Source organism: Heteronotia binoei, chromosome 15 (genome assembly GCF_032191835.1).
Source record: "Heteronotia binoei isolate CCM8104 ecotype False Entrance Well chromosome 15, APGP_CSIRO_Hbin_v1, whole genome shotgun sequence".
NCBI classification, from domain to species: Eukaryota; Metazoa; Chordata; class Lepidosauria; order Squamata; family Gekkonidae; genus Heteronotia; species Heteronotia binoei.
Genome location: NC_083237.1, coordinates 33,224,788 through 33,251,607, shown reverse-complemented (window position 1 = coordinate 33,251,607; position 26,820 = coordinate 33,224,788).

The window sequence follows — 26,820 nt, the reverse complement described above, 5'->3', positions numbered from 1 at the left end:
CATGGAGACATTTGGGGTACCAGACCTGATCTCCACTATCAATTCATTTCCCCGCCATTTTAACTATAATGATTAGATGTGTGTATAATCATGCCCATTATGGCACTCCACTTATTTGAAGATTTCTTAGGAGAGGAGTTTTTTTCCCCATGTCCTTGAACATTTTCCCCATTTGCTACAAAGACTCCAGTCACTCCAGTCACAATCATATTAGCCAAAAGATATGCAAAAAATTCTCCCCACAGTTTTTGAGTGGGCTATATGATTAAGTTAAAGGAGACAATTTTCCTCTGAAAGTTAAGCCAATAATATGTGTAGGGATGAATGATGGACTGTTTATCAATGAACACCCAATCACACCTGATAACTCAGGGTGCTTGTTAATTATCCCTTATGATCATGACCAACTCTCTTTACTCCTCAATAATAATAATAATAATAATAATAATAATAATAATGTAAGCAGTCCAGAGATCAGGCCTAATTAACAACAATAAACAAACAAATCAGGTCCCTTAGAAGCCAATTGTGGGGCACCAAAGAAATTCCTGCTTGGGATCTGAAGCGTTAGGGATGATGGTTGGGTATCAGCACAACAGCTTCCTTTGTCAGAAGAGTATGAAGACTATGTGTGGCTTTTGTACTTGATCTGCCCATAGACTCCAGCCTATGAGAACTGCCTAACCAATAAGATCCACCACTTCAATGGAAATGTAGAAGTGGCTGAGGCTATAGCATCCACTGTCCACATGATCATTAATGAGGGTTTTTTTGCCAGTTTTGTTTTTTAAAAATAATTATGTGTAATCTGTTTCCAGAATGCCAAATAAAGGGAGTGCCTTTTGTTCACCAAAAAATTAATCACAGATCCCTGGGCTGTATGTGGACTGAAGGCAGACCAGTCCAAGGGGTAAGAGGCAAAGACAAAAGCTCATACTTGTTCTAATTCATTTGCTAAGCAACAAAAATGAGATAACAGAACTACTCAAGATGAAAACACTTTATAAGATTTCAATATTCAATGTAGATTATTTCAACACCAAACCAATGCTCAAAATAGTGCACTTCTATGAAACTTAGAACATTCTAGGCCAGTCACCAAGGCTTCACAAGGAGCTGTTGATGGCCAGCCCAAAGGAGATAATTTTTTCAACAATTTATACCCTCTGGACTGATAGGTTCAATCAGAATGGCTGATGAAAGCATAACACATTTTTAGCAGAAGCCAATTTTACTTTGAACTCATACCATAGATAAGAAAGGATATGCAATAAGTAGAGAATCATAGATGCTATATCAAGGATCATTCTGAGAATCTAGGAGCCTTCAGCAGATAAATTAGAGAGGCAGGCAAATAGATGGGGGAGGGAGAGGTGGGAAGAAATCAACTTTAACTTTAAATGCATTCTCCAAGCTGTGGGCTGGCTTGGCTTAGAGAAGTGATATAAAGAGAGAAATGTGGTAGCGTCTTAGAGAGCCACACAATATGTGTGAAAGAGTCACATATGGCTCCCAAGCCACAGTTTGGCCAGCTGTGCCATAGACAGCCCATTCTTCCTCTTTTTCCCTCTCTCCATTTTGCCTCCCTCTGCTCCTTATGCTGTCTTTTATGGATCAAATTATAGATTTCATGTGCACAAGACAAGAGCTAAAGTTCCCTTCATAAAAATACTCTATGGATTGATGATTTTACTGGATAAATAAATGGGAAAAAGAACATGAATGAATGTCTTACACAGGTTCAGAAACAAACAACTGTGCTGGCTGTTCTTTGTAAGTAGGAGTTTTGTATACATAGAAAACTTGAGAAACAATCTCACCCACAATCAGGTCACTGAACTGATAAAATGCATGAGGAATAGGAAGAAGATCAGCAGCTGTGGTACACTGAATGGGATGCTTCTTGCAAACGGCATGGCACAGAAATAAAAGCAGCAGTACTACCAGCAATTTCATCATGCCCCACTTTTCCTCCATTCACAGATATTTGTTATCATGTGCTGTGTTATCAATATTAGTTTTTATTTTTCTGACTTTCCTGGATCAGCCAATTGATCTGTGGATGTTCTTGAGCCAACTTTAGCCTATAAGGAAATGTAAATGGAAGGTTCAGTTAAGGGATTCTTTTCTTTCCTTTCCTCCTTCAGCACTCTGTACAATTCAGCGGCTGTTGCATTGCCCAGTTTAACTTTCTGTTAAGAAATGACCTCCTTTAAAATGCTTGTAACCAAGAACTATGCCTGGGTGTAAATTGGAAAACAAACTTTTGATGGTCTATGTAGCAAAATACTGACCAAAGTCACAATGATGCAATGAGTCCCCTGCCCCATTAGTCATGAAGGGACACCACAGTAATGTGGTTTGCATGACTGGCAGTAGATAAACTTTTTGATCTACTCCCTCTCCCAAATAAAATTAAGTGGAAGTGGGAGGCTAAGGAGGAATAGGGAAGAGATGAAGTGTTGAATTGGGGCTGGATTCAGCCAACCTCTGTGTCAGATGGCTGTTGTCCGTGCAGATCCTAGGATTATCAAGATTGCCTTTAAATGTGGTCAAGGAGGATAAAAGATAAGGCCAAGAGTGTCAGTATAGGAAAAATTGTTTTTTTATTAGGCTACATTTTGCCAATAAGCTTCTTCAGGGGAATATGTTTTTATTTCTATATTTCTTCAACAAGGCTACAATCTTCATTTTAATTTTCTTTCTTAATTTAAGTTTACTTTAAATTTTACAATTTATAATTTTACTTTAATGTAAGTCTTTTGGTGCTCCTTCAAGAAGAGTACAAAAAGAGATTGTTTAAAAGTAGAGTAATAAAATGCAACTTTAATTTACTTGCACCAGAAGAAGAAGAATTGCAGATTTATACCCTGCCCTTCTCTCTGATTTAGAGACTCAGAGTGGGTTACAATCTCCTAATTCTTCTTCCCCCACAGCAGACACCCTGTGAGGTGGGTGGGGCTGAGAGGGCTCTCACAGCAGCTGCCCTTTCAAGGACAACCTCTGCCAGAGCTAATGGCTAACCCAAGGCCATTCAAGCAGGTGCAAGTGGAGGAGTGGGGAATCAAACACGGTTCTTCCAAATAAGAGTCCACACACTTAACCACTACACCAAACTGACTCTCTCACTACACCAAACCAGCAGCCTTAGCCTTATTTTTTACCTCTTTGTGGCTGGTATAGCTCTTTTATTTTCTCCTTGGTCAAAGATGATGTCTTCTTACTTGTCACCAGCAGAACACTGTTTGGATTCTACTTCTACTCATCTTTTCTTTTTCTTTTTTTGTTAGTTAAAATGTATGGTGGAATAAGTAGGAAAATACCTGAATATTATAAATGTACAGTAGAAACAAAGTCTGACAGAACCCTGACTGTCCCTGCACCAAAGTTCTGCTGTTATATGGGAAATTTATATATGGTGCTTTTTTCTTTCCTTTGTACTGGTCCTTTGGAAATTTGTTGTTGAGCATGGAAAAGAAAAAGTATAACGAGTGTGGCACTCCCTTCTAATTATGTGTTTCTGACTTCACTGGCCTTGGTCTCAGTTGTCCGTTGAAATGGGCGCAATTTAATTCAATATGTCTTTGTGCAAGCACAATAATTTAACAGAAAAACAAGCTAAAATCAAACCCTCTAATTGTGCCTAATTTGAGCAACTGTTGATTTTGCTGGTGTTTCCAAATGACTAAAAATGTCCCTGCTCTGTAGTCTTTAACAAGTAAGGCATGTCATGATCTAAGATGCTCTAAGAATTAGCATCTGCTCATGTCTGATGATGGTAAATTGAGCCTCTATGTTGAACTTGAAATCTTTCTTTGCCAGAAGCTAAACAGTCAATGCTGATACCACAGGCCAACAGATGAGGTCACTTTATGCATTATACTCACAATCAAATATTTAATTAGCTGCCCCTTAATCCCCAACAAACCTTACAAATTACACAGTGTATATTTCTATCCTGAGTGTCAAGCATGCGGGTTCAATGACGAGTCGAAGTTGATACAAAGACTATGTTTATTGATAGACCGATACTTTGGTAAAGCAAGTTCTTGAGAGTAATGAAACTGATACATTGATACAATACTTTTAAGGCTTACTTCAAAAGGATTCCAAGGGATGGGGTTGCGGGGTAGCATTCACACATAAACTATCATAAATGTCTACGTTCCCATGTGTTATCAGGACTTTGTCCTTGCTTTCTCCAGATGTCTTGTACTCCCTTAGTGGAATGTATGGGAAGGTGCTGATTACTTGGTTTCAGTTCTCACTACTTCTAGTTACAAGCTATAAAGCAAGACGGGGGGAAGGGAAAGAATAACAGGCTAACAAAGTTGGATCCTCCATAACACTTCCCAGATCAGGTTTAGGCAGGACCCTAAAACAATCAATTATCAATGCAATTTCACCATGCTTGACATACTGCCCCCCCCCCCTAAAATCATCCTCGGGGGTTCTGAGGAAACGCTCTGTGAAACATATTTACCAAATCAGGGGCTACCACATCTTTCTCAGCTACCCACTCATTTTCACTGGTTGGGAAATGTTTCCATTTAATCAAATAATACAACATTCCACACTTCATCTTTGAGTCTAATTTCTCTTGCACTTCATGATGACTCTGATTCCCAATCTGGATAGGTTGTGGAGCTGGTGGTCAAGGGTGCCAAGAAGAACCACCTGGGTCTCTTCACAAAAGACTGCAATGAAAGACAGGGTGTATTTTACTAAACATTTTGGGCAACTCCAATTCCACTGTTACTTTGTTTATCACCCTTTTAATCTTAAAAGGACCCCAAAATCTGTATGCCAGCTTCTTGGAGGGCTTATTCAGTGGGAGGTTCTTTGTTGAAACAAACACTGAATCCCCTACTTTAAAATCCCAGACTGGTACATGGGATTTGTCATACTGCTTTTTATACGTCTCCTTAGCTGCCTCCAGATTTTCTTGGATCACCTTCCAGCCACTCCCGAGTTTTCCCCACCACTGCTCAAATGAGGTGGGGTCACGGGTTCGCTCACCCCCTGGCAACACTGGAACAGGCTTCCCCTCATGCCCATTTACAATCTGAAACAGGGAAGCCTTGGTTGAGCTGTGCATGCTGTTATTGTAACTATACTTAGCAAACAGCAAAAGATCCACCCAGTTGGACTGTTGGTGATTCACATAGCACCGTAAATATTGTTCTAACAGCGCGTTCACATGTTCCGTCTGTCTGTCGGTCTGGGGATGGTATGCTGAGCTCAACCCTTGTTCTATGCCACTTAATTTGCAAAACTCCTGCCAGAAGTTAGCAATGAACTGTGGTCCCCTGTCACTAATGACCTTATCGGGGAATGAGTGTAATTTCACAATATGATGGAAAAACAGATAGGCTAGCCTCTTGGCGGTCGGCAACTGCGCACAGGGGATGAAATGCGCTTGCTTGGAAAAGGTGTCCACTACTATCAGAATTACGGTTTTGCCCTGCGAGACTGGCAGTTCGACTATGAAGTCCACTGACACTACATACCAAGGGCGCATAGCTGTCTCCAGGGGTTTCAACAGCCCGGGGGGCTTCCCTCCTCTCCTTTTTGCCACAAAACAAATGGGACAGGAAGCCACGAACTCAGAAACGTCCTTTTCCATGGAGGGCCACCAAAACTGCCTGTTAATTAAATGGAGTGTCTTCACATATCCAAAGTGCCCCACTAATTTGTTTGAATAGCAAAATTGTAGGACCTCAGACCTTAGGCTCTTCAGGACATACAGTTTATCACCTTTATACCAAAACCCATCCTCCCCTTTCTGTACTTCGCCTGGTCTGTCTTCTCCCTCCTTCTTGGTTTCAGTAGCCAGATGCTCTCCCTCCCACTTGTCTGGTTGCAGACTCCACCGGGTTTTGGACCTGGTGGTTACCATGGTGGCCACTTGAGAAAGAGGGATTAAGGAATCTACTACCTCCTCCTTTTGGCTATTATGCTGAGGAAGGCGTGCAAGGGCGTCTGCCAAGACGTTCTTAGTTCCAGGGATGTGCCTCAGCACAAAGCCAAATTTAGAAAAAAATCCCGCCCACCTGATTTGTTTTTCACTGAGTTTTCGCCGACCCATGAGTGCCTCCAAATTTTTGTGATCGGTCCAAATTTCAAACGGTACTTTTGCACCTTCCAGCCATGACCTCCATGTCTTTAAAGCATAAGTCAAAGCAAAAGCTTCCTTATCCCATACTGACCAATTTCTCTGCTCTTGGGAAAAATTTTTGGAAATATAGGCGCATGTTCTTAACCTCCCTTCCTCATCTTTCTGCATGAGGATGGCTCTGATGGCAACATTGGATGCGTCACATTGCACAATGAAGGGCTTCAGCTCATTAGGGTGGCTTAGGGCCGGCTCACTAGTAAACAACCTTTTAAGTTTACTGAATGCCTCTTGGCATCTTGCTGTCCAATTTAGTTTTGCGTCCGGGCCCTTCCCTTTGGTTTTTAACAACTCCATGAGGGGTAGCATGATTTGGGCAAACCCAGGTATGAAGGTTCTGTAAAAATTTGCGAACCTGAGGAACGATTGGAGCTGTCTACGTGTCCTCTGGGGAGCCCAATCCAGCACCGCTTGAACCTTGCTTGGGTCCATAGCTAGTCCCTGTGCTGATACCCTGAAACCCAAGTAATCCAGTTCGGTCTTATGGAACTCACATTTTGACAATTTGGCATATAGCGTGTGCTTTAGTAGGGTGCTAAGTTCCTCTCTCACTAGTTTCACATGTGATTAGAGATCCTGTGAATAGATAATGATGTCATCCAGATACACCACCACCCCCTTGAACAGATAGTCTATCAACACTTTGTTAATAAAGTTCATGAACACTTCCTGTGCTCCTTGTAACCCAAATGACATTACTAGGTACTCAAATTGTCCCATGGGGGTATTGAATGCAGTTTTCCATTCATCCCTCTACTTGATGCGCACTCTAAAATATGCATCTCTCAAGTCCAGTTTGGTGAATATTTTCCCCTCCGACACCGTGCTGAGCAAGTCCTTGATGAGGGGAATTAGATAGGCATTGGAGGTGGAAATCCCATTAATCCCCCAAAAATCAGTACAAAGTCTGAGCGAGCCATCCTTCTTTTTCCTAAAAAGGACTGGGGCTGCATGGGGGGCCGTAGCGGGTCGGATGAAACCCCGTTTCAAGTTTTTGTCTAGAAATTTCTGCAGTTCCACCTTCTCTGCCCACCCCATCGAATACAGCTTGGCCTTGGGTAGGGTCTGCCCTGGAATCAGTTCAATGGCACAGTCCGTGTCCTCCCATGGGGGAGGAAGTTCATCAGCTCCCTGTTCGTTGAACACCCCCCTCAAGTCTCTGTAAGCTTTGGGAATCGCCTGGACCTCTTCCATGGTTAAGCAGACTCTCTCATTGCGGGGAGGTGGACGGGGGCCCCACTCCTTGATCCAATGATGGTTGTTACACCTTGGGTCATTAAATTCTATTGTTTGGTCCCCCCATCGGATATCTGGCTCATGCTTAGCCAACCATCCTACCCCCAAAACCATGTCATAAGTGGAGGAGGGGGTGATTACAAAGGCCTCCTAGTCCCAGTGGTCTTTAATGCCCACCGGTACTAGTTGAGTCTCTAGCACACAGGGCTCCCCCCTCATTACGGACCCATCCATCTGTTCAAACTGGATGGGGTGTAGCAGAGCCATCATGGGAAGCCCCAATGCGTCCACCAGTTTAGGGGTGATTATGTCTCTTGTGCAGCCCGAGTCAATCAGGGCTTTCACTCACACGAATCTCTTGAGCTTGTTGTTTAGCAAAACCACTGGCACAAAATAAAGTGACCCCGTTACTCTCACCCTGAGTGGTGCCGGTTCCTCGGCGACCTGCTGGCTGATCATCCTTGTTTCCTGATGGCTCATCGGCCCAGGACATCTCACTCAGCTCATCGGTGACGATGGTGTTGTCGTCCTGCATCGAACTCATGGCTGCGCTGCTCTTCGCCGCTTCCTTAGGGCGGCTGGTCAGCTTCTTGGGAGTTGGGGTGCTCGTCTTAGAAGCGCTGGATGGTAGTAGGGGGAGGGATCGGGCAGCTGCTGGCCAGGTGGTTCGGGTCTCCGCCCCTAAAACATTTGCGGGTACCCTGGGGCTTCCCACCGCCCCCCCTTGGGGTTTCTTTGCCTCCGCCTTCCCACCAGGTTTCGGGTCATGACTCGACTTACTGCTCTAGTGTTGGCATTGCATGGCCACTCTCTTCATATTGGTCTCCACCTCTCCCGCCAGCTGGATCCACCCCACCAGGGTGGTCGGTTTGGCTAGCTGCAGGGCCCAATCCAGGATACTTGCATTCAGCCTGCGGGTGAAGTGCTCGATCTTCATCAACTTACTCCACCCCCTCACCTTGGCCGCATTGGTCCGGAACTCAGCTGCATACTCCCGAATCATCTTGGAGCCTTGTTTCATGTCCCTCAGGGCAGCCAGGGCGAGGGTCTCCTGCAGGGGGACCTCGTACTGGGCCAGCAGAGCTTGTAGGAAAGTGGCTACAAAGTCCAGCTCTGGGTTTATTGCCTCGTACAGGCTCACATACCACCTTTTGGCAGCCCCCTTCAGTTTCAACCCCAGGTAGTCCACGTGCCTGAATTCATCCAGGAAGGTGTTCCCCCAATAGTGCATGTAGCTGTTCACCTGGATCGTGAAGTACTCCACCTCCTCCAGATCTCTATCGAAGGTGGCTTCTAGCTCCCTCCCACGTCCTCCTTCCCAAGGGGCTGGTGGCACTACCGGTTGTGGTGGCAACGGCACAGCCTGGGGTCTAGCTGCAGGCGTTTGCAGGGCTTTCCTCAGGTCGGGAGTCCCCAGGATTGATATGCCTGTTTAACTCTCTGGCCATCATGGTGGTCATTGTCAAGTCTGGCTTTAACTCTGGCTCAACCAAAGAGCATGCTGGGTAGAACCAAATACTGCTAGCACTCTTCTCCTGTTCCCTCCTCCCTTCCTTAGAGACTCCTTGCTTTGAAATGGTGATGTGTGAAAAGTCTTATCTGAACCTTCTCAGCCCAGGCCCGGGGGAGTCCTAGGAGCCTGAAAGAGCACCAAGGTCGGCACGCCTAATTAGTATGAGAATGTATTTGTAACATCTATGTGTGAATGTCCCCTGCAAAATTTCCCTACCCGTAGGAATGCCTTTGAAGTACTCCTTATATGCAATGTATCTACAGTATGATTTCAGTCTTTTCAAGCTTTGGCCTAGGCCACAAGTAACCAGCATCAATAAACTAGTTTCTTTGTATCTACATCAACTCGTTATTGAATCTGCAGACTTGACAGTCATTGCCTGCATCTCCTCCCGCAACCCCTTGGCGACCTCCTTAACCTCTTTTCGGACCATCGCTCGAAATTCTCGAGCGATCTTGACTTCCTCCTCCCGTGGAGCCAGTGCATTGGGGTTTCCAACTCCCATGTCCAAGGGGGGATTGGCTTCCGTGCCGGTGACTGCAGCAGCCACTACACTCTCCTCTTCTCCTGGTCCAGGGTTGTCACCCCCTTCATTGGCCATCTTCACTCGGTGCATGTGCCTGGTTAGGATGGCTTCACAGCGTGCCGGGGCCTCATCCATCATGGTGGTGGAGGTGCGTGGCTGCCACTGCCACAGAGTAACCAATAATTGTTGAATGTGGAGAGGGGAACTCAGTCCAGCAACTCTCTGGGCGTCCAGCATGTGCCATGGTGGGGTTGGTGCTCTTTCCCTTCTTCAGGTTCTGGAAGTTCACTGCTTCCTGGAATCTTTTCAGCCATTTGACTACAAAGTTGCCAGGGTGGTTAAACTTCTTGTAGATTACTCTCAAAATGTCAAGCATGCGAGTTCAATGACGAGTCAAAGTTGATACAAAGACTATGTTTATTGATAAACCGATACTTTGGTATAGCAAGTTCTTGAGGGTAATGAAACTGATACATTGATACAATACTTTCAAGGCTTACTTCAAAAGGATTCCAAGGGATGGTGTTGCGGGGTAGCATTCACACATAAACTATCATAAATGTCTATGTTCCCATAGTGTTATCAGGACTTCGTCCTTGCTTTCTCCAGATGCCTCATACTCCCCTTAGTGGAATGTATGGGAAGGTGCTGATTACTTGGTTTCAGTTCTCACTACTTCTAATTACAAGCTATAAAGCAAGACGGGGGGAAGGGAAAGAATAACAGGCTATCAAAGTTGGATCCTCCATAACACTGCACAGATCAGGTTTAGGCAGGACCCTAAAACAATCAATTATCAATGGAATTTCACCATGCTTGACACTGAGACCAAATTCCATTGTATTGTAGTAGAAAAGATCCCATAGAAACAAAAGAAACAAATTGTGGTGGCCAAATTAATTCCGCATGACGACACCAAAATACATGAGGCAGGATGTTATCTGAGTGAATGCACATTTCCTTATTTGAATATTGTGTGACTGACTAGTCCTGATACTTTAAAAAGCTGTTATTTTTTATGCTCTACAAACAAAACATGCGCTGAACATAAGCTATTGGAAAACAGGCACAAACTGTCCAATATTTTATATAAAACCATGTAATATAAGTGATACCTGGCATTGTTCGCACATTTTTTATTCTAAGATACAATTGATCCAGTGTCATTGCTGTTCCCTTCTGGATTTAATTATTTAGAGTTCTTTGAGGGGGTTCTTTAGAGTTCTTTAGGGGTGGGGTAATCAAATATGTGGACAATAGGGACCCAATACATGTTTACCTTTACTTCCAAAAAGCTTTTGATAAAGTTCCTCATCAAAGGCTCTAGGTATGCTTAAGAGTCATGGGGTAAAAGGAGAAGTCCTCTTCTGGATCAAAAACTGGCTAATTAATAGGAAACAAAGAGTGAATATAAATGGGCAATTTTCACAGTGGAGGGTGGTAAGCAGTGGGGTACTGCAGGGCTCAGCACTGGGTCTGATGCTTTTTAACTTGTTCATTAATGATTTGTAGTTGGGAGTAAGCGGTGAAGTGGCTAAGTTTGTGGATGACACTAAATTGCTCAGGGTGGTAAGTACTAGAGAGGATTGTGAAGCATTCCAAAAAGATCTGTTGAGGCTGGGTGAGTGGATGTCAATGTGGCAAATGAGGTTCAATGTGGCCAAATGCAAAGTAAAGCACATTGGGGCCAAAAATCCTAACTAGAAATACAGGTTGATGGGGTGTGAACTGGTGAAGACCGACCAAAGAGAGATCTTGGAGTCATGGTAGATAACTCAATGAAAATGTTTAAACAGTGTGTGACTGCAATTAAAAAGCTCAACTCTATGCTGGGAATTATTAGGAAGAGGAATTGAAAACAAATCAGCCAACATCATAATGCTCCTGTATAAATTGATGGTGCGGCCTCATTTGGAGTACTGTGTACAATTCTGGTCACCACACCTCAAAAAAGATATTATAGCATTGGAAAAAGTGCAGAAAAGGGCAACTAGAATGATTAAAGGTTTGGAACACTTTCCCTATGGAGAAAGGTTAAAACACTTGGAGCACTTTAGCTTGGAGGAATGTTGACTAAGGCATGACATGATAGATTATGCATGTGACAGAGAAGGTAGAAAAAGAAGTACTTTTCTCCCTTTCTCACAATATAAGAACTCATGGACACTCAATGAAACTGTTGAGCAGTTGGGTTAGAACAGATAAAAGGAAGTTCTTCTTCACTGCCCTCCCCCCACAGCCTTTGATCAGATAGCAGTGATCATGTAAACTCACCATTGCCCCTGGGTTGTCAATCACCGCTTGTGCATTTCTGCACCCTACACACTGTCAGATTTGGGAGCCCCAAGGGAGTTGTTTTTGAATGACAATTGCCCCTACAAACCCCTCCTATTTCTTGGGGTTGGAGAGCCAAGGAAAAAGTCCTTAGGAACCCATATCATCAAGGAGCCGGGGAAGGCTAGGAACCCTACTCCCCATTCTGCTTTCTCCCATTCAAACTGTGTTAGCAGAAAAAGGGTTTCTATTGGAGAGTACCCCAAGACTGAAATAAGAGTAAATGTACTAAAGTCAATGGGCCTAATCATGTAAATCTGCATGATGCTTACACTCCTCTCCCTCCCCATGTATTCCAAGGAAGAGAGGCAACATGAAGGAGGCTGAGAGGGGCCACAGTACTAGGCAGAGGGATTGTGCAGCTGTCAAAAAGGAGCCAGAACTTCAGATACATGTTTATGTGCATGTGCAGAATTTTAAAAAAGGAAGCCCCACTCCATAGTTATCACGCAGTAATGTTCTGAACCATCAACCATGATGTGAGTGAGCAGGAGCTGGGTTAAGGGTGGCATGTTTGGATAAACTTCTCTGGAACAACTAACACCAGATAAAATTTTATAAGTACAGCCAGATTGCACCAACCTGTTGTCTGACCATAGCCTATATCAGGTATTTTGTTCACAGTAATAAAACTGTTAGTATTAGATTGTAAATGATAAGAGGACAGTCCACACCACTGCAGGAAACAGTGTCCTAAGCTTCCAGAGCTTTCGCAATACAAACTTACAAGTGGGGGACCCTCAAGGACACACAACTTTTCTCTGACTATTGTGTTCCTTTTTTACTGGTTGTATTTTGGATGTGGTATCCTGTTTTCCTTTCTGCCATGTTGTCCTCACAACTCTGTCAGTTTGGTCTGTCTGAGAGCAATCCCTGTCTGAGAATATAACCTTCAATGGCAGAGTGGGAATTTGAATTGGGATCTCTCTGATATTCTGACCACTTCACCATACAGGAACCGATAGCTCAGGTAAGGTGTGAAACTGATTTGTATTGCCAGAAAGGGGTCAAAATACAACTGCAGAGCAATTGATGGGAAATAAATTGCTTTTGCCGGGGAAAACAGAAGCCTGAGGGCAGAGCAACACTAGTGAGAAATTGGTCAAGGGTTTTTATTCAGTCTCATCAAATATCCTTACATAGTTCACAGTTTTTTGGGTGGGTGGGGGTACGAAGAGCTCAAGGTTCACAGCACAGTATTTTGTAGATGATCAAAGAACATGCTTCCTTACTTTGTCCAAGCAGAAAAGCTGGTTGATTTCAGCCAGTTTTCAAGATGAAATATTTGATCATTTGGGTGAAACTTAAGCCGCAACCTTCCTTCAGATGTTAAACTAATATAGTGAACATCTCCCAATTTTCTACATGAAGGATGTACAACTATCATTTTCTGACATTCTGGAGTAATGTCTGAAATAGGCCTGGAGATTTCCCTAAATTAAAACTGTTTTCTGGAATATAGAGATCACTTCCCCTGGAGAAAATGGAAACTTTGAGGGATGGACTCCATGGCATTACTTTACATTCAGGTCACATCTCCAAATCCCACCATCACCAGGCTGCACACCTTATCTCCAGGAATTTCCCAATGCAGAGATGGCAACCCTTTTTTGAAGGTAGAAAATAAACTTATATTCTTGTCATGTTTTTCTCCTTATTAATTGATCCCTGGTGTTCAACTCAGGCTTCAGAATGATGATATAGCATTTAGGGGAAAAGATACAAACCAGTAAGCAAGCACTGGAGGCCAAGATAGAAAAGATCTCCACAGCCACCATGGATTTTCCTTTGGTGCTCAAGTAAGTTGGAACAAAGGACAACCAAACACTGCAAAAGACCAACATGCTGAAGGTGATAAATTTAGCTTCATTAAAACTGACAGGTAATTTCCTGGCAAGAAAAGCCACTATGAAGCTGACAATGGCTAGGAAGCCCATGTAACTCAAGACACAGTAAAACATGGCAGCTGACCCCTCATTACACTGCAGTATGATTACCCCTGTAATTGAATACATGTCCCTGTCAGGGAATGGAGGGGAAGTACATAGCCAAAGAAAACAAATGCCTGCTTGACTAAAGGAGCACAAAAGGACCACAGAACTTGCCATTCTTCTCCCAGTCCATTTCCTTATCATGGATTCTGGTTTAGTAACCATGAATGCTAAAACTACAGTGATGGTTTTGGCCAGCACACTGGAAAGGGCCACAGAGAAGACAATACCAAAAGTAGTTTGTTGGAGAAGGCAGTTGACTTGTAAAGGTTTTCCAATGAAGAGCAAAGAGCAGAGGAAGCAGAGAAGAAGGGAGAGGAGGAGAACGTAGGTGAGGCTCCGGTTGTTGGCTTTGACGATGGGAGTCTCCTGGTGCTTTATGAAAATTCCAAGCACCAAAGCTGCAATCACAGCCAAGGTAACAGCCAAGCTAGGCTTCAGCAGTATGTAGATCAGGAACTATCAGAAGTTCAAGTTGAAGATGAGATGGCTGGACAGCGTTACTGATGTAACAAACACGAATTTGAGCGGACTTCAGAGGATGGTGGAGGACAGGAGGGCCTGGCGTGACTTTGTTCCTGGGGTCGCGAAAAGTCGAACTCGACTGTGCGACTGAACAATAACAACAACAAAGGTATTCACTGCGCACAAATGCTATTCTGGCAGCTCTTGCACTGTTCATATGGAAAAACGGCAACATAGGATTATAGAATCATAGAGTTGGAAGGGACCTCCAGGGTCATCTAGTCATATAGTTTTCCTTGTATGGAGAAGATTATGAGCACTTTCTCCTTGATAGTTGTCAAAAAATAAAATGGAACATATGATAAATTACTGATATAACAATTACTGATACTGATAATTAAAATGTTGTTGGATATTAAAGATGAATCTTTGCGGATTACTGGAACTAATTGTTTCCTTTCAGGAAAAAAATCATCACATAATATGAATGATGGTGTGCCATTTTAGCATAATTAAAACAGAAATTATTTCAAAATGGTTCAGCTGTCTTCTATGGTTGAAGCACATATGTAAAATTAAGCTGTTGATAAAACAGTTCTTTAAGAAAAACTTTGAGGTGGGACTTTTCAGTCACTGGTGCTGAGTTCCCTTTCCTGCTACAGCTCCTGTTCCACGTGGCTTTTGTATAAAGAGATCCCATTATTGCCTTCCTTAATTATTCACTGTAGCTTTTTGGGGTTGTCAAAGGACATTCATCCTGTTGAATCCAACCCATGAGATCAAATGTTTCTATGATCTCTCTGCATATGTCAAGAGAAGGCAGAGCTCTAAAACGGATGACATATAACTTATTTCTGCTTTTTATACTCTTAAAAAGTTGACACTATGTCTCACCTGGTTAAAGGTTCTGTGCCATGTTATTTGATCATCATTAAGAGTCAACTCTTTGCCATCAGGAGCCCAAGGATTTTCCAACCTGTACTCTTACAAAAGATCCATTTGGGAATATTACCCAGTTTGTAACATCAAACCCAACTTTCAGTTCTCCATTTTCATCAAAACACACAGTGTCTCCAGCACTGTTGTTAACATGATGCTCCTTAAAAAATGATGGAGTTAGTGGAGAGAGAAATAGTAAGGAAAGAATAGTTCTTTGATGATTTGTCAAATAAGGGTGTGCGGAGTCAACATGTTATGGTTTGGAATGGATTAGACCACTCCTCCAAAGAATCAAAGTCTTACCTTGGATGTGATGTATGATGGACTCTTTTTTCTGCCCTACTCCCAAGCAGACTAAGTCCTTAGGTAGCATGGATGTCTACCTAATGTCAAGTCTGCAGATTCAATGATGAGTCGGTGTGGATACAAAGACTCTATTTTATTGATACTGTTACTTGTGGCCTAAGCCAGGTCTTGAAAAGACTAAAGACTATACAGTAGATACATTGCATATAAGGTATACTTCAAAAGGATTCCTACGGGGGGGGGGGGAATGGTGCAGAGGACATTCACACATAGATGTTACAAATACATTCTCGTGTTGATTAGAGGCCCGTATGGCCTTGATGTTCCCAGGCTCCTTCCTCTCCCACAAGCTTGAGCTGAGAAGGCACAGATAAGACTTTCACACATTACCATTTCAAAGCAGGACGAGCTCTCTAAAGAAGGGGGGAAGGAAGAGAGAGTGAGCTAGCAGCATTTGGTTATACTTTGGTTCTACCCAGCATGCTCTGTGCTTGAGCCAGAGTTACAGACAGACATGACACCTAACTGCCCCACCCTGGCACAGAGAATTGTTTAGGCTATTGGCTCAGCACACGTACCTGAGAGAAAATACAGGACCTGTCTTGTCTTATTATTAAACCCTTCTGAAATGGCACTTGTAGCAGAGTAACTTTACAATAGAATATACACACAAACACACTTTAGAACTTAAAATATATATAAGAGTTTGCTTGTAGCTTAATTTCAGAGTTTTCTAGTTCTTTTCAGTGAGAAATAACTGGTTTATTATATTATAGACAAAACACAGCCTCTTAATAGAGTTTCCTGGAGGACAGCCCTTTCTTAAAGTTTCTAGATTTCTTGCAGTACTTTTGTCTTTAAAGCACTCTGTAGTTTTCTGGACCTAGAATCTCAATTATCCCTCAGAGTTATTCAATACTTTTTGGGCAAAGGAGTTTCTTCTCTCTTTAGAAGCATCTTTCTGACTAACCCTGTCAGAACACTGAATCCTGTTATAGAGGAAAACCTAGAACAGCTGATGTTATACTTTCTCTCAGCTGATACTGGCCAATCAGAGAGCATGTAGTGCAGCCTATCAAATAAGCTCTCCTCTTCATGGAAGATTAACTCTGAATTTCCCAGCTTCTCTGGCACAAGCAGAATTTTAAAACCTGTTTTTCTGTGTAATCCAACAAATGCTGCCAGACTGAAGTGTAGAACTTTTTAAAAAAATTCAGTGGCACCTTTAAGACATGTGAGCATTTGTGTGCAAACAGAATACTCCGATATTGATAGAGGTTTACAAGATAATGCATGGGATGGAGAAAGTAGAGAAAGAAATACTTTTCTCCCTTTCTCACAATACAAGAACTCGTGGGCATTCGATGAAATTGCTGAGCAGACAGGTTAAAACGGATAAAAGGAAGTACTTCTTCACCCAAGGGTGATTAACATGTGGAATTCACTGCCACAGGAGGTGGTGGCGGCCACAAGTATAGCCACCTTCAAGAGGGGTTTAGATAAAAATATGGAGCACAGGTCCATCAGTGGCTATTAGCCACAGTGTATGTGTGTATATAACATTTTTTGCCACTGTGTGACACAGAGTGTTGGACTTGATGGGCCGTTGGCCTGATCCAACATGGCTTCTCTTATGTTCTTATGTTCTTATGATATAACTTTTTGGAGTTCATTGGTCCTTTTATCCATATTGACCATATACCAGGTATGACCCTACCTTTACAGGCATCATATAGTAATGGCTCTACATGTTAAAGTTGCTTCCAGGATGGGAATTTTAAAATGCGTTATGTGGATTTCCATCTAGAGGATGTTCAGAAATTTCTTCTGGTCCAGAAAAGCCTGCAGTGCACTACTACTACTAGATAACATGGATCTACATTACTTATGTATTTGGTTAAGGTACTTTGTACTACCATCGAATACTTCTGCTGCTTTTAACAGCTTACATACCCTGATTGATTTGTCTGGTTCATTGGTTCCAGATGCATATTGACATTCATGCTGTTTCATTGCTCTTTATTACTTTTGCATGTTAGGTACACTGTGGTTTTAGTGGGCATGTGTTTGGAAAAACACTTTAAAAAACTTGAGATGGAACACAAATGTTCAAACTAAAATAAAATATTTGAAATATTCCGATATTCAAAATAAAATAAACAATTCAAGTCTACACTCCATATCAAATGATTCAAGTAAGGAGCAAATACCTGCCATAGTTGCACATTATAGAACTCTGGACTCCTGTATTTAGATCGAAATATGAGGAAAGAGGGCAAAGCATGTGCCACTGCATAGACAGCATTGTAGACATTGTAGCTGTGACCAGTCATGCTCATTTCAAACAAAACAACTGGAATAGAATCTAGCTTCTCTTCTCCAGTGCACATTGTATTGCTGTGCCCATGAATACTGGGATTCTTGAGTGAACAGCTGAATGACTGAATAAACCCATCTCCTTTTGCCCAAGAAGGGCTTATAGATTGCAGAAAAGTTTGGAACCCAGGTGGCTGATTGGTGTGAACTGCAAGCGATAGAGCACCATGGAAAGTTTCTATATCCCAAGCCCTTTGGAAAGCGACACATGCAAAGTCCCAGTGGCATGTTATAATCCACACTTTTTGAAGGGAGGGGAACGAAATGAAGGGACCTAAAAATAACAATATTCTCAAACTTAATATGGATGTAGTCTCTCCATATACAAAACATACATTGGCTTGACTTTCTGCATAATTCTTGTGGTGTCTTAAAATCACATCCACCATATCATCAAAATAAGTCTGCTGTGGTAATCTTACAGTGAAATTGAAACAGATGCCATTCTTATGCTTGCAGCCTGCAGCGTAGCTGCTAGGCTGCATGAGCAGAGTTTGCTTCCCTGGATGGGAAGAGTCAGGGGGCGCCCGTTTCGGTGCGCAGAGAAAAAGGCGGGATCTAACAGTCTAACTGTCAGTTCTGCACTCCTCATTGGCTCCTTCGTCTTGGCAGACGATCGGGCTGAGGCTGTCGGGGTTTGTTGTGGCAGTCGGCGGGGCAGCAGCAGGTGAAGTGTTGGCTGGAGCGTCAGCTGGAGCATCGGCTGCAGTGCTGCGGGCTGGCAGCGGCATCAGAGGCGGTGGAGGATGTGGCGTTGTCCTTCTTGTTGGCTGAGTCTGCCTAGGGTTTGGGGTCTGCTGGGGCAGGGGTTGTGGAGCCCAGGGGTTGGCCTTTCCCCCTTTTAATCGGAGGTTTGTGCAGGCCGGAGTCTTAGGTGAGAGTGTGTGTGTTGGTTGGGTGGATTCTTCTGGAAACATTGGTGTGCAGCAGAGGCCTTATGTGGCCATTTTGAGTTCCCTTTCTTGTTCCAGGGGGAAGCCATTTTAGAGTGGAGCTGCAGGAGGCCTTTTTGTGGTCTTGTGCTTGCTCTTTAGATGGCTGGTGGAAAAGGGTTGGGCAAGCCCAAAGAAAAAAAGCCAGCACCTAAGGCACCCAAGGCTCCTGCGAAAAGGCCACCACCGCCGTTATCCTCTTCTGATGAGGAGGGTGATATGGTGGTTGATTCCAATATTACTTGTAGATTGAAAGCATTGGAACAGGCAGCGGGCATTCTTTCTCCAGGTGGGGAGGAAGGTGTGAGGCAATCTAAGAAGGGTAAGCAGGTGAGTATTCTCACCAGGCTGTCTATTCTTGAGGGCAGGTCTGGTGGAGTCATGCCTGGCAGGGATGCTGGCCTTTGCGGTCCAGATGTGGGTTTGATGGCGGCGATTGGAGCATCGGGGGTCGCTTTGCCATTGGTTCCTGCTGGATTTGGAGGTAGGTCGGGTGATAATTTACAGGTGGGGCCTGGGCAGGTTTGGCCATGCGGAACATGGGGGACCGATTCGGCGGCCGGGCATGGCGCTTCCATGTCAAGTGTGGGGGCGCCTGGCTCCTCCGCATTGGGTGCGTTTCAGAATTCGGCTTGGCCATGTGGACAAGGCGTTCCTAGTGTTTACCCAGGTGCAGGGCATCCTGACATGGCTGGTTCCTTTATGGGGGCACCCTCAGCATATGGGATGGTGCCTTTTGCAGCTTTACCGTTTGGGGAGGTTGCCTTACCGCTGGGGGACCACTTGCTTCCCTCTACTAGGGAAAAAATATTAAAAGGGGAGTACATGGATACTTTTTCTCTTCTCCTTCAGGAGGTTGAGAAAAAAGACAAGGAAGAATTAGATGAGAAAGAGAAGGAGAAATTTAAAAAAAACCCGAAAGGTGGACAGGACCTGGGCTAATTGGCTTCCTGTCCATCACTCTAAGACGGATCAGTTGCAGAAGGGTACGGTGCTCGAGTTGGGTAGTTGTTCAGAGCTTGAGCTGTGTCCAGTTACTGCATTGGCTGCTTATTTGGCAGTTAGGGGGGCCATGGAGGGGTTTTTGTTTATACATTTGGATGGTTCCCTGTTGACGAAGCATCAGTTTTGGGCAGTAACGTCAAGGGCTTTAGTTGAGTTGGGATTGTCTGGAGTGCGGTTTGGGACCCACTCCTTTAGAATTGGGGCAGCCTCGACAGCAGCTGGCATGGGGTATCCTTCCACCTCTATTCAGAGGTTGGGCAGGTGGCATTCATCGGCCTATAAGGCCTATGTGCAACCTTTTATTAGGCCGTGAGTGACTTGGTGGCTGTTTATTGTTGGTTCTGTTCTTGTTTAACTGTTTTTTCTCTTTAGATGTTGTTGTTCCTGGCCAGAGGAGCCGAGTTCTCGTATGTGGCCATAGCCATGTGTTTTGGACCGCTTATCAGGCACGGAGAACTGCAGTTGGCTCTCAGCTGGGACTCAGCCAGCATGTGTGTATCAAATGGCGGGGGCGCCGGGGCCTTCAGTGGCCGGGCCTGCTGCCTTTGTTGTTGTTTAATGGGTCCTCCTCCTCAGGTTTTAATTGTTCACCTGGGAGGTAACAGTCTGGGACTCTTAAAGGGCAAGGCCTTAGTTTGGCAGTCCTGGGATGATTTCCAGCACATTCGGAAGCGATGGCCTGGGACCACCATAATTTGGTCATCCATGCTGCCCCGCCTGGTGTGGCGTTGTGCTTGGGACCCTGCAGCTATAGAAAGGGCCCGGTATAAGGCTAATAAAGAGATCAGGAAGGTGCTGGAAAAGGGGTTGGGCCACTATTTGCCCCATCCGGATATTTCGTTGAAATTTCCTGACCTCTTCGGAAGGGATGGGGTCCATCTCTCGGAAAAGGGTAATATGCTTTTCCTGAGAGATTTGCAGCAAGAGTTGCGGGTGGCTTTGGGCCTCCCATTGGGTGCTAAGCCCTAAGTAGAGACTTGGCCTTAGTAGTGGCAGGTTTTTGGGGTTTAGGGCACTATGCAGCTAGGGGAGGAATGTGAAGCATCCCCCTTTTGAGGAATTTGGGGTCTGGCATGATCAACCTTGGGGTTTGAAGACCTGGGTTTGGAGAATGCAGACTGCCAGGAGGCTCGGTTAGAGGGTGCCTTTCTGTCGAGACGTGCGTATGAGTATGGGCCCTCTGGTGCATGCCTCCCTGCTGGGCCTGCCTGGATGTCAGACGATGAGACCTCAGAATCAACCAGACTTTGAATTGTTGCAAAGTTAGGGTTTTTTCTGTAATCCATAAGTATCTGAGCACAGGAAAATTGAGACTGATACATTATAGCATTAGGGAGATGGCTATATGGGGATACATCAAAGGGAATCATACAAAGCCACAATTCTAAACATTGTTGAGCTGAGGTGCAAAGATTCACACGGTCTTGTTCTCTTATCTTATTGTTACTGCTAGTCTTCTGGGGACAGTCCAGAGCCGTCCCTGGAGGCACCTTATCTTCAAAGAGTGGAATTTCTGCCTTTGTTAGTATCAAGGGAAATGAAGGTTCACAGTAAGCATTGGTAACATCTGCATTTTCTACTTTGATATGCAAGGCCCTTTCTCATGGTTAGTAACAGGGTTCAAAGATGGCTACAGTGCAGCTAAGAATTTCATTCAGTAAGGTTACAAGACATTTTATTCAGCAAGGTTACATTGGCTGACATAATGCACCCCCTAAGGTCGTGCTCGGGTTTGTCTGGTTGCAGCAGGTAAAATCCATTCATCACAACTAGGAGGGAAGTGTTTCCAACGTACTAAAAATATAAGACCCCCCTCTTCAGCTTGGCGTCCAGCATCTCCTGCACCTCATGATGACTCTGACCCCGCACTTGAATAGGTTGGGGGTCTGGAGGGCGGGGGTGCCATGACGTAACTCCAGGATCTTTCAGAAGAAGACTGCAATGGAAAACAGGGTGGATTTTACTAAACAGTTTAGGCAACTCCAGTTCTACTGTCACCTTTATTACTTGTTTTATTTTGAATGGGCCCAGATATTTGTACGCCTACAAGTTTGAGGCAGAGGCAGATTTTTAGTAGAAAGGAACACCGTCTCTCTCACTTTGAACTCCCACTTGAGGGAGTGCTTTTTATCGAAGTGGGCTTTATAATCTCTTTTGGCTGCCTCTAGGTTTTCTTGTATCATCGCCCAGCCCTTCCTGATTTCCTCCCACCATTGCTGACAGGAGGAGGGGGGGGAGTCGCTTGATCACTGGGGAGCGAGGGAAAAGGCTTTCCTTCATAGCCGTTGACAATTTGAAATGGAGAGGTTTTGGTTGAGCTATACAAGCTGTTGTTGTACCCATATTCAGCAAAGGGGAGCAGCTCAACCCAGTTTGTTTGCTGGTAATTCACGTAGTGCCTTAAATATTGCTCCAGAAGAGCGTTCACACGTTTGGTCTGTCCGTCCGTCTGGGGGTGGTAAGCGGAACTCAGCCCCTGTTCCATACCCACCAATTTACAGAACTTCCGCCAGAAGTTGGCAATGAACTGTGGCCCGCGGTCGCTAATGACCTTGTCAGGAAATGAGTGTAATTTCACAACGTGTTGAAAAAACAAATAGGCTAGCTTTTTAGCTGTGAGGAGCTGCTTGCAAGGGATAAAGTAAGCTTGTTTAGAGAAAGTGTCCACTACTACCAAGATCACTGTTTTGCCTTGAGAAGCCGGCAGCTCCACTATAAAGTCCTTGGACACCACCGACCACGGTCTATGGGCAGTGGGGAAATGGGCAGTTGGTCTATGGGCAGTTGGAGAAAGCCTGGTGTTTTGCCCCCCCTCCACTTCTTTGCCATGATGCAAACGGGGCAAGAGGCCACAAACTCTGAGATGTCTTTTTTCATTTGCAGCCACCAGAACTGCCTGTTGACCAAGTGCAGCATTTTTACATAACCACAGTGGCCGGCCAACTTACTGCAATGGCAATTCTGCAAAACTTCTGGGCAGAGGGATTTGGGAACGTACAGCTTCCCCTCGTGGTACCAAAAACCTCCCTCCCCCTTCACCACCTCGCCCGGTCTGTCTGCCCCCTCCTTTTCTGCGTCTTTGATCAGTTTACTGCCCCCCCCCCCACGGCTCTGGAGTTTTTGTTTTCTTTCCTGATCGAGTAGTCACTGCCCCAGCTACAGTGGACGGGGGGATGAGGGAGTCTATCACTTCCTCCCTTTGGCTCTCATGTTGAGGCAGTCTAAATAAGGCATCAGCTAAAAAGTTCTTTGAGCCGGGAATGTGTTTAAGAGTAAAATCGAATTTGGCAAAGAACCCAGCCCACAGGATCTGCTTGGCAGTTAGTTTTCAGCGCCCCGTGAGAGCCTCTAGATTTTTGTGGTTCGTCCAGATTTCAAACAGAACCCTCTAGCCAAGACCGCTAGGTTTTCAATGCAAAAATCACTGTGAACGCTTCCTTGTCCCAGACCGACCAGTTACGCTGCTCGTGCGAAAACTTTTTAGAAATATAGGCACAGGTTCTCAGCCTTCCCTCTGCATCCCTCTGCATCAGTATTGCTCCCACGGCCACATCGGAGGCGTCGCATTGGACCACAAAGGGTCTCAGTTCGTCTGGGTGGGCGAGAACTGGTTCACTTGTGAACAGGCGCTTTAATTTATCAAAAGCCCGTTGGCATTCTGGGGACCAATTTAACCGTGCGCCGGGCTTTTTGGCCTCCGTTCCCTTCACCTTAGTCTTTAGTAGGTCCGTTAGGGGTAGCATCACCTGGGCGAACCCTTGGATGAACCCCCTGAAGAAATTGACAAACCCAAGGAACGATTGGAGCTGTCTACGTGTCCTCGGGGGTTCCCAGTCCAACACCACCTATATTTTGGCCGGGTCCATGGCTAACCCCTTCGCAGATACTTGAAACCCCAAATAGTTGAGCTCCGTCTGATGAAATTCACGTTTAGACAACTTCGCATACAGTTTGTGCTCATACAGGGTGGATAGCACCTTCCTCACCAGCTGGACGTGGGAGGCTAGATTTTTCAAATAGATAATGACCATCCAGGTACACCACTACCCCCTTGTACAGGTATTCTCTCAGCACTTCATTGATAAAGTTCATGAACACTCCCAGGGCCCCCTGGAGACCAAAAGGCATAACCAAGTTCTCAAACTGCCCCATCAGCGTGTTGAATGCCATCTTCCACTCATCCCCCTCCTTGATTCTCACTCTGAAGTACGCATCCCTTAGATCCAGTTTGGTGAAAATGGACCCCTCTGATACCGTGCTCAATAAGTCCCTGATCAGGGGAATGGGGTAGGCGTTCGACATCGAAATTCCATTAATTCCATGAAAGTCAGTGCAAAACCTAAGGCTCATGTCCTTCTTCTTCCGGAAGAGGACGGGCGCGGCGTGGGGGGCAGTAGCAGGTCGGATGAAGCCCTGCTTTAGGTTTTTGTCAATGAGCTTTCATAATTATGCTTTTTCTGCCCACCCCATGGAATACAGTTTAGCTTTGGGGAGCTCCTGGCTCAGGATCAGCTCGATGGCGCAGTCGGTGCTGCGATGGGGCGGCAGCTCGTTGGCTTCCTCCTCGATAAACACTTTACGCAGGTCCTGGTATTCCTTTGGAATCAATTTAATCTCCTCTACTGATACACACATTTTCTCATTTCTAGGAGGTGGGTTGGGCCCCCATAGTCCTAGCCAGTGGTGGTGGTTGCACCGTTTATCAGTGAAATCTATAGTCTGCGCACCCCACTTTCTACTTTGATATGCAAGGTCCTTTCTCATGGTTAGTAACAGGGTTCAAAGATGGCTACAGTGCAGCTAAGCATTTCATTCAGTAAGGTTACAAGACATTTTATTCAGCAAGGTTACATCAGCTGACACTGGAGGGAGCTGAGTAACACTCAGCTCCGGCTGGGGGGCTGGGTCTCTCACTCGTTAATGGCAGGGGAGCGGTCGTGGTGACTCCTAGCCCTGGCCAGGCCACTGGTGGAGTACCCTTGCTGTTTATTGGAATATAGAATAAAGTGGCCCAATTTTATACCAATACTCTGTGTCTGACTCTTTAGTCTCTCCTTGTGGAGCAATCTTATGCTTGCAGCCTGCAGCGTAGCTGATAGGCTGCATGAGCAGAGTTTGCTTCCCTGGATGGGAAGAGTCAGGGGGCACCTGTTTTGGCACGCAGAGAAAAAGGTGGGATCTGAGAGTCTGTCAGATCTGCGCTCCTCGTCAGCTCCTTCATCTTGGCAGACGATTGGCCCTCCCACCCGCCCTGCATGTTATGTGGGCAATTGCTGGTTGCCTTCTTGGAGGAGCCGGGTAGGAATTTTTTACACCTTGGCTGATTGGCAGTGGCTGGGGTGTGTTTTTTGCCTACCCTACATAGCAATGCAGTGGATTGAGGATTTGGTTATCGGGAGGCACTGTTAAATAGGCGGTCACTTTAGTGGCAGGTTTTTGGGGTTTAGGGCACTATGCAGCTAGGGGAGGACTGTGAAGCTCCGGCTGGGGGGCTGGGTCTCTCGCCCATTAATGGCAGGGGAGCGGTTGTGGTGACCCCTAGCCCTGGCCAGGCCACTGGTGGGGTTCCTTGCTGTTTATTGGAATATAGAATAAAGTGGCCCAATTTTATACCAATACTCTGTGTCTGACTCTTTATTCCGTCCTTGGGGAGCAATCTCAGAAAGCATTGGCACTACGATTTGCATGAACCTGTCCCCTTTGTCATCATCAGCAGCAAACAACACAGTCCATGTCCATCTGAAGTGTTGGAATAGCCGAATAGCTCCCATATATTGAGTGGCTTCATTGGGGACCAACTGATACATGGAAGCAAGTAGCCATTTGTTATCCAGAGCTGGAGGAAATGACCCATAAGTAAGCTGGAAAAACAGCATACATTTTTAAAGACAGAATGAAATACACCATTCAGACATGTCCCAAAGGAGTAACATTTTCATAGCTCTTCGTGTATGGTCTACCTGTGGCATCTTGTAAATGGCAACTGTGTCGGCAATATGGGCAGTGGTTTCTGAATTCAGATCTCCAGTGACTGACACCAGATTGCTCCTTGTATCACACTTGAAATTGGGAATAAACTTGTGCTGTGAAGAACGTAAGCTCAGGGTAGCTTTAGAGGTCATCCTTTCATTGAAGTAGTTGTTGAGGATGTGGAAGCCCAAAGTGAAGTTTGGTATAATGTTGGGATTTCCATTGATCTCTTTCACAGCAAAAGCCAAGGCCAAGTTGTGCTGGTAGTTCTTTGGCAATGATCTATAATGAGAGTTATAGGCTACCTTTGATAAACCAAGAAAAAGCTATCCCTTGTTAATATTTCATATTTCCTCCTTCCAACATGGAGACATTTGGAGTACCAGACCTGATTTCCACCATCAATTCATTTCCCCGTCATTTTAACTATAATGATTAGATATGTGTGTAATCATGTCCATTATGGCACTCCACTTATTTGAAGATTTCTTGGGAAGGAGGTTTTTTTCCCCCATGTCCTTGAACATTTTCCCCATTTGCTACAAAGACTGCTCATTCCAGTCACACTCATATTAGCCAAAAGATATGCTAAAATTTCTCTCTACAGTTTTTGAATGGGCTAAGTGATTAAGTTACGGGTGTAACCATTGCAAAGATCAGGCCTAATTAACAAACAAACAAAAAAACCTCAAATCAAGTCCCTTGTAGGGAACCAAAGAAATTCCTGCTTGGGGCCCAAAGCCTTAGGGATTGTACAGGGGTTGTTCTGTAGAAAAATATGCGGTGGAGCTCATCCAGGATTGTTATGCAGCTGCACCTACTATTCAATGGACAAGGTGGGAAGGAGGAAGTGGAACTCTCAGAAAGGTTCAGGAGCTGCACTCCTGTGAGCTCCCACTGAATCTGAGGCCTGGTTGGGTATCAACACAATGGCTTTCTGTGTCAGAAGGGTAAGAAGACCATGTGTGGCTTTTACACTTGATCTGCCCGTAGGCTCCAGCCTATGAGAACTGCTCAACCAATAAGATCCAGCACTTCAATGGAAATGTAGA